The sequence below is a fragment of the Littorina saxatilis genome, unplaced genomic scaffold (genome assembly GCF_037325665.1).
Source record: "Littorina saxatilis isolate snail1 unplaced genomic scaffold, US_GU_Lsax_2.0 scaffold_2300, whole genome shotgun sequence".
NCBI classification, from domain to species: Eukaryota; Metazoa; Mollusca; class Gastropoda; order Littorinimorpha; family Littorinidae; genus Littorina; species Littorina saxatilis.
In genome coordinates, this window is record NW_027125794.1 from 1,273 (window position 1) to 10,000 (window position 8,728).

Below are 8,728 nucleotides of genomic sequence, written 5' to 3' on the forward strand. Positions count from 1 at the left end.
AATTCCACATGTGAACATATTGTCAACTCCGCTATACAATAGTAAATGAATTCATTGGTACGTATGACCCTGCATGCAGTGACCTGTGCACGTAGTTCACCTGGAAGCTGCCTGAACTCTTCACCGGTCAACATCCACACCGTCAGGTGGCCTTGTCTTGTCCAGCCTCGGTGACTTTGTCGAACAACGCCGTCAGGCAACGAGATAGTTAACTTCCCAAACCTGTCATTTTGCAGTTTTGTTTTGCAGGTAAGTGGATCTTATCATTACGTTCGCCTCCTCTCCCCTCCAAAAAGAAAGACACCCCCATACCTACCATACCCCCCCCCCCCCCCCCCCCCGTTTAGATCAAGCCAACCGTCGCTCCTTGTCCGACAAAATTGTGTCCGTGACAATGAACTCCAACTGACATCATGGCGTACCAGCTTGGTGTTTTAATGAAAAAACTATTGCACTTAAGATCAAGCCAGGGGTCGACGAGCAGTACGCTTTGAACACTTGACTTCTTGGCTTTTGTGACTCACGGCTTTCACTTGTTTCAAACTGAAGTCCACGTGTCGTTGACATTTTATTTTTTATTTTTTGCTTTGGACACAGTAACAGAAATATGCTGATCCTCCTGAATGACTAATTCAATAAAAAGGGGGGGGGGGGGAGGAGGGGAGAAAAACGATCACAAACCTGCCCCTCCCTTCCCCCAACCCCAAAACCCTTCCTAACCCATCCCCAGCTCCTTGTCCGGCACGACACGTCGTAAAACAACAACAAGACAACCACCAACTACAACAACAACAACAACACCACCACCACCAACTACAACAACAACAATAACAACAACAACAACAGACATCATAGCGCACCAGCTTCGTGTTTAAACGAAACCATAGTTTCCCGGAAGATCAACCCAAAAGTTTAAAAACTGTGCGTATCACCTAACTTCTTGGTTTTTGTCAGACTCAGCTGGGAAGTAGGGCGGGGAGGGGGGGATACAATGTCGCTGTTGTATTTAGGTGAAAAGAAGGTGTAGGTGATGGACCTTGACAGGTATTTGTTGCCGTTTTTTCATAGGGCCACGTCGACATACACGCGTCTCATTCCATCAAACTCCACCCACATCACACGTTTCGCTGTCGAATATGAGATAATAGAAGCAGGTAAAGAGTATATTCGAATCGGAAGATACTCGTTGGCACAATTTGATTGGTCCACGTCGACATTCGCATGCTTGATTCCATCAAGCCCTGCCCAGTTATTCTCCATGCCAGACACTCTCAGTTATATTCAAACATTATATAAAGACCACAGTGTCAGCCAGAACAGACAAGCTCTCTCGTCGGATGAGATCGCACGTGCAAACTAAACGGACAAGCTCTGCCCTCGGTGAAGACCGCACTTTCAATCTTCAGGGACAAGCTCTGCCATCAGCTTTACAGGTAAGTATCAGCTCTAACGTCTACCTGCTGATACAGCTTTGTCAGGCGACAAAGTCTTGCTCGTTGTGAGACTGGTGATGATCCTTTATAGAGTCTCAAACTTGGAGTGTCGAAGACAAATTTGTGTCCAACGACTCATTCTCTGTTTTGTTCTCGGCGCATTGGGTTCCTTAAAACTCAGACTCTGTGGCAGTCGGTACTTGAAATCTTGTAAGAAATCCTGATCTCTTTCCAAAAGTTAAGAATCTTGTCTGGAGTGCCACATTGTTTTAACATTGAAAGATGTTCGGTGGGTCGTTGACAGACTAGTGGGGTTTTTGTCGGTCCGAGGGGAGTATATCGTCTTCTGTTTCAACAGTATCGACCGAGGCTGATAAAGATGAAACAGAAGGCGGTATGCTCAGCGAGGACCGACAACATAACTTGTCTGACAGCAACCCACCAAACATTGTTTTTGTCTGACAGCAACCCACCAAACATTGTTTTTGTCTGACAGCAACCCACCAAACATTGTTTTTGTCATCAATGTTTGTATGCAAAAGTAAGTGCAAAATCATAAACAGGGAGCCATGCTGTGAACCAAGTTGTCAAGTGCATGTTTAGGGCCCCAGAGCACTGCAGCAATTGAAGACATGCGCGATGAGTGTTCTCGGTAGGTCAGCCAGTCAAAGCTGGTCAAAGTTTTTTCTTTTTTTTTTCTTTTTTTTCTTTTTTTCTACCATATAATCATTATTAGCATTAGTGTAAACGTTGGTATCGTGTGAATTTTACCGTCGATCACTTTACATGTGTAACCTCAATTAACATGTTGCATGTTTCGCTTTCGATTTGTATGTTGCTTACTTTGTCATTTTGTTGTTTATGTTTATTTGCTTGTTTGCTTACTTGTCGATTGTTTGCTGGTTCGTTCGTTTACTTTGTTTATTTGTCATGTTGCTTTACTTGTTTATCATTTATTAGACATTTGTATTAGAAGTAAGGACCGGTTGTAAGAAAAGGCGTCGCCTTAAACCTTTATCCTTGAAAAATAAAGTTCCATCAACATCATCATCATCTCTCTCTCTCTCTCTCTCTCTCTGCCTCTCTCTCTCTCTCTCTCTCTCTCTCTCTCTCTCTCTCTCTCTCTCTCTCTCTCTCTCTCTTTCTGATTTATTTTCACTTGATATGCGACTCTCAAGAGTCTCTATTTTGTATGTTTAGCATTCACATCAAAAGGCCAGCTGGTCAAAGTTGATATTTTCAATATTTTGAGCTGATGACATCGTTAAATATTTTACAGGTATGGTTGGTGCTTAGTGTTTCGATACACTTACTGGACGTAGTGATCTTTTAGTATGTCATGGTCAATATAATAATGTAAACATCAGGGGTCAATGGGAATGGTCAATATAATAATGTAAACATCAGGGGTTAATCGGATCGACGTGCAAGCTAATTTTTCGCCGTACACGTGTGACGCAAACCAGGGATAAACACACTAGGTGGATTTGCTTATATTGGTTGGGTAGTCTTCATTCGTTTATCTTTTTTGTACGTTTGCCTGTTGTCATTTGGTTGTAGTTTTGGTGTTTGTTCAGGTTTTTTCTCGGTTCGTTTGCCATCGCAATTCACTCGAGTACTGCAAGAGAGTAAACTGTCGTTGTCCAAAGAAACGTCAATTAGAAGAGGCAAAGAAACTCCGAGCGTTTCCATCGGGTTTTGCTTCCGATTATTCATTTGTAATCTTCTTCTCGCACTCATGGGAACCGGCGATTTGTTACATACAAACATTGTGTAGTTTTTGTTACCGAGCTCGTCAAAAAAAACGGTCATACACGTAAAATTCCACTCGTGCAAAAAACACGAGTGTACGAGGGAGTTTCAGCCCACGAACGCAGAAGAAGAAGAAGAAGTTACATACGAACATTGTGCTGTTTTTGTTACCGAGCTCGTTGATGAATGAGAAGTCGTGGAAATGATGACAATTACACATTAACATGCTTCCATTTGAAACTTCGAGGTCTTCATCGGGGATTGACGCCCGACCAAAGGTAATTGAAGCCCGACGGAGCGAAGCGACGGAGGGCTTCAATTAGACTTTGGGAGGGCGTCAATCCCCGATGAAGACCGAGAAGTTTCAAATCGAAGCGTGTTAATGTTATTGTAATTCAATCTGACGACGATCTCTTTCCTGCTTTCATGCGATGGTAAACAGACAGAATTGGTTCTGTTCTGTTCACACACTACTTTCAGTCCACCTACCTGCAAGGGTCAAGTCCCAAGAAATATGTCTCTGTATTCCTATCGTATCACTCTCCTCCTGTTTTGTTTTCTTTCACATACATTTTCCCTTTTTTTTTGGACGGGTTTCTGGACAGCAAACTCTGTTCATCACAAAAGCGATCTTTGGAATTGACTGACGTAGTCCGACAGAATTCATGCATCAACTTACGTCACGTATTGGATGTCATCACTTCGCATACCTTATGGTCTCGGTATTTTGTTGGTACTTCATATTTCCTACTTGTAAAATGACCCTCAAAGCTAACCGAGACTAGTTGAGGCTGTATCAATGCGCCTCGCCAGCAGGTTGTTAATGGATTTTTTAGCGAGTGACTATCGACAATTGTAATTCAATCAAGTTTGCGTTTTAATGAAACAGATCCTGTGATTGGTCAGAATGCCCCAACTCATTAAAAATTACCGGTGACTAATTGTCGATAGTCACTCGCTAAAAAATTCATTAACAACCTGCTGGCGAGGCGCATTGATACAGCCTCAACTAGTCTCGGTTAGCTTTGAGGGTCATTTTACAAGTGGGAAATATGAAGGCCAACGAAATACCGAGACTATAAGGTATGCGAAGTGATGACGTCCAATACGTGACGTAAGTTGATGCATGAATTCTGTCGGACTACGTCAGTTAATTCCAAAGATCGCTTTTGTGATGACAAGAATTGGTTTTGAGTTTGCTGTCCAGAAACCCGTCAAAAAAGAAGGGAAAATGTATGTGAAAGAAAACAAAACAGGAGGAGAGTGATACGATAGGAATACAGAGACATATTTCTTGGGACTTGACCCTTGCAGGTAGGTGGACTGAAAGTAGTGTGTGAACAGAACAGAACCAATTCTTGTCTGCTTACCATCGCATGAAAGCAGGAAAGAGATCGTCGTCAGATTGAATTACAATAACATTAACACGCTTCGATTTGAAACTTCTCGGTCTTCATCGTGGATTGACGCCCTCCCAAAGTCTAATTGAAGCCCTCCGTCGCTTTGCTCCGTCGGGCTTCAATTACCTTTGGTCGGGCGTCAATCCCCGATGAAGACCTCGAAGTTTCAAATGGAAGCATGTAATTTTTAATGAGTTGGGGCATTCTGACCAATCACAGGATCTGTTTCATTAAAACGCAAACTCGATTGAATTACAATTACACATTAACATGCTTCCATTTGAAACTTCGACGTCTTTATCGGGGATTGACGCCCGACAAAAGCTAATTGAAGCCCGACGGAGCGAAGCGACGGAGGGCTTCAATTAGACTTTGGGAGGGCGTCAATCCACGATGAAGACCGAGAAGTTTCAAATGGAAGCATGTTAATGTTATTGTAATTCAATCTGACGACGATCTCTTTCCTGCTTTCATGCGATGGTAAACAGACAGAATTGGTTCTGTTCTGTTCACACACTACTTTCAGTCCACCTACCTGCAAGGGTCAAGTCCCAAGAAATATGTCTCTGAATTCCTATCGTATCACTCTGCTCCTGTTTTGTTTTCTTTCACACACATTTTCCCTTCTTTTTTGACGGGTTTCTGGACATCAAACTCTAAAACAAATTCTTGTCATCACAAAAGCGATCTTTGGAATTGACTGACGTAGTCCGGAAGAATTCATGCATCAACTTACGTCACGTATTCGACGTCATCACTTCGCATACCTTATGGTCTCGGTATTTTGTTGGCCTTCATAATTCCTACTTGTGAAATGACCCTCAAAGCTAACCGAGACTAGTTGAGGCTGTATCAATGCGCCTCGCCAGCAGGTGGTTAATGGATTTTTTTAGCGAGTGGCTATCGACAATTAGTCACCGGTAATTTTTAATGAGTTGGGGCATTCTGACCAATCACAGGATCTGTTTCATTCAAACGCAAACTTGATTGAATTACAATAGTTTTTATTAAAGCTCTGTCCCCACTTATATTACACCCCCATTCCACACAACCGTTCTAGGTCCCGTTCCCGTACCGACCAAGGACGGCTGCCACAACAATGAAACGCTGCGCAAACGGCCGTTTTTGGCATCTTTGAGCAGCGTCTGACCATAGTGGCAGCCGTCCTTGGTCGGTACGGGAATGGGACCTAAAACGGTTGTGTGGAATGTGGGTATGACAACTCAGTGTGTGAGAGTGCTACCGTTGCGTTACCGTTGTTTTAGGTTCCTTTAAAACGATCCAAGCGTTCCGTTACCGATGGGTTAAGGTTCCATTACCGTTCATTCTGATCGGGAGGGGAACGGCTAAAAATTTTGAACATGCAGCCCAAACTCAACCGTCCCTACCGTTCAAAGCAGTTCCGTTATCGATCATTTACGTTCCATTACGGTTCCCTCCCGATCCCTCCCGTGCCCGCACCGTTCCTTGGTCGGTACGGGAACGGGACCTAGAACGGTTGCGTGGAATGGGGGTGTTAGAGATGCAGTGGGAACTGACCTATTCTTGATTTATTCATCTATTTGTTTTACCCATCTTTCTTTCTTTCTTTCTTTATTTGGTGTTTAACGTCGTTTTCAACCACGAAGGTTATATCGCGACGAGGGAAAGGGGGGAGATGGGATAGGGGAAAGGGGGGGGGGAGATGGGATAGAGCCACTTGTTAAGTGTTTCTTGTTCACAAAAGCACTAATCAAAAAATTGCTCCAGGGGCTTGCAACGTAGTACAATATATTACCTTACTGGGAGAATGCAAGTTTCCAGTACAAAGGACTAAACATTTCTTACATACTGCTTGACTAAAATCTTTACAAACATTGACTATATTCTATACAAGAACCACTTAACAAGGGTTAAAGGAGAAACAGAATCCGTTGGTCGCCTCATACGACATGCGGGGTGCAGAGAAATAAGGACGTGGAAAAGAAGACTTTTGGTAAGTGAAATAAAGGTGATGGATCCAGTCAGGTAGAAATAAGACAACAAGAAAAGAATTGGAAAACTGCAGGGAATAGTAGGGAGAGTTTTCTTGGAAGGAAATATAGGTGAAAGGACTGGTAAGGCAAAAATAAGACAAAAGAAGAGAAGAAACAGAACCGTTAGTCGCCTCTTACGACATGCTGGGTAAAAAAAGGTAAAGGTAAAGGTATTCCCATAACCATCTGGTCGTAGGGGAGAGAGATGTTAGAGATCTCCACTTTTCTGGGGGCCAGCTTTTTATGAGGGCGGTGCCCATCTCCTCTCCCTCGCTGCCTTTGCCTTCCCCGGCCCTGAATAGGGTCAGGTACCCATTTCCAGCTGGGTGGACTGGAGAGCGCTCGGAAAAATCGGGTATTTGTATTTGTCCCCGAGTGGGGGACGAACCACGACCTCCAGCGTGAGAGGCAAGCGCTCTAACCACTGCGCCACTCCGCTGGGTAGCATCGGGTAAATTCTTTCTAGTCCCAACCAATATGGGACTCCCCCTAACCCGCGGGGGGTTGTTTTACCCATAATTATGATCGTTGTCGATTATGAATACGTACAAATCATATCATAGATTGAGGTGTAAACATTAACACAGAAGTTCTTAGAGCTGTCAAAACATCCATTGTTCCCAAAAGTTTCGACAGACTCTTCATTTACATTTTAAAGAAAGTCTTTTATTTGAGTGATAGGTTTTTGTAATGTCTGCAGTTTTGAACTTCCTTTCGGCATGTATACAGGGTTGTTGGTTTGTGTATATTTATTTATTTATTTATTATGAGAGCTTATATAGCGCGAACCACAATTAACTGTGCTCTCCGCGCTTTACATATTAATTAGTTAATGCCGTGTGAGATGGAATTTTTTACACAATATATCACGCATTCACATCGGCCAGATGTTTGTTTGTATGCTTGTGTGAATGTTTCTGTGCGGTCAACTTGTGCATGTTTGTGTGTATGTTTGTTTGTATGTTTGTTAGCATGTTTGTGTGTTTGCTTGGGTCATTCTATTAATTTCTGTGTTTCTTTTGTTCGTGAATTATTGTGTGTACCCATTCGTTCATTTGTTTGTTTATTTGAATGATCGCTCAGTCGTTCGCTTGGTTGCTCGTTTTGTTGGTTTGAATGTTTGTTTATAAATGTATATGTTCGTTCATCCGTTTGTTTGGTAGTTCATGTGCTTGCTTTTTATGTCTGTTCATTCGTTCGCTTGTTTGTTTGTGTGATCTGATCATGACAGAAGAATGGTCTGTGTTGAACAGGACTAATCAGAAAGACCAGAAGGAAGAAAAAAATGTTGAAGCTGATGTTGTTGGTAGCAGCGGTGGGAGTGGGGGTGGTGCTGGTTTACCCCTCTGTGACCTCTGCTCATGATGACCCCATTGTTCCTGTCAACCCTGCACGTGCTGCAAACAGCCAACCCGGTAAGCTGTCAAGGGGGACATGTCATGCATTGCGGTTGATTGATTTATTGCATGGTGCGTTTGTTGGGTTGTTGCATTTAGTCAAGTTTTGACTAAATGTTTTAACGTAGACGGGGAATCGAGACGAGGGTTGTGGTGTATGTGGGTCTGTCTGTCTGTGTGGAGCGATTCAGAGAAAACTACTGGCCCGATCTTCATGAAACTGTACCTACAAATTCTACCAAGTAATACCATCAGACGGTGTTTTTTTCTCATTCTTTTAAGAAATATATTTGACGGCGTCATATCCGGCTTTTAGTGAAACTTGAGGCGGCACTCTGACGCCTTCTTTTTTTAAGCAAATCTGTTGAAATGTTGTATTTCTAATTTTTCTCTTGAATTCAAAACAATATAGATATATGTCATGTTTATTCTAAAGATTTGCTCAGCATGTAAGAAAATAGGTAAAGTAAGTAGACCGTTCACATGCTTCGCGGACACGAGCATGACCCGTTTCAAACTTCGGGTATGGTTAGTCGAGACTTTCTAAATGTAGTTTCGGCGATGACAGGTTGTTGGTATTGATCGTTTAGTTTGACGGCGATAGATTGACTAAATGTTTTTTATATCGCTTCACGTGACTTGTTTGTATAAGTGCCCGGTGAAATGCACACGAATCCTTACAAAGGAGACGAAAGCAATCTATTCCCATCACCAGATATTGTTTCCTCTTT

The 8,728-nt window shown here is 42.8% G+C and overlaps 1 long non-coding RNA gene across 1 annotated transcript in view; it reads left to right on the forward strand.

Moving 5' to 3' along the window:
* The first annotated feature begins 1,280 nt into the window (after positions 1 to 1,280).
* LOC138954255 (uncharacterized) overlaps positions 1,281 to 8,728 on the forward strand; it is a 9,089-nt gene continuing 1,641 nt past the window's right edge. The window contains exons 1-2 of the long non-coding RNA XR_011451774.1: positions 1,281 to 1,433; positions 7,854 to 8,015. This is a non-coding gene — a long non-coding RNA (uncharacterized lncRNA). The remainder of the gene's footprint in view (positions 1,434 to 7,853; positions 8,016 to 8,728) is intronic.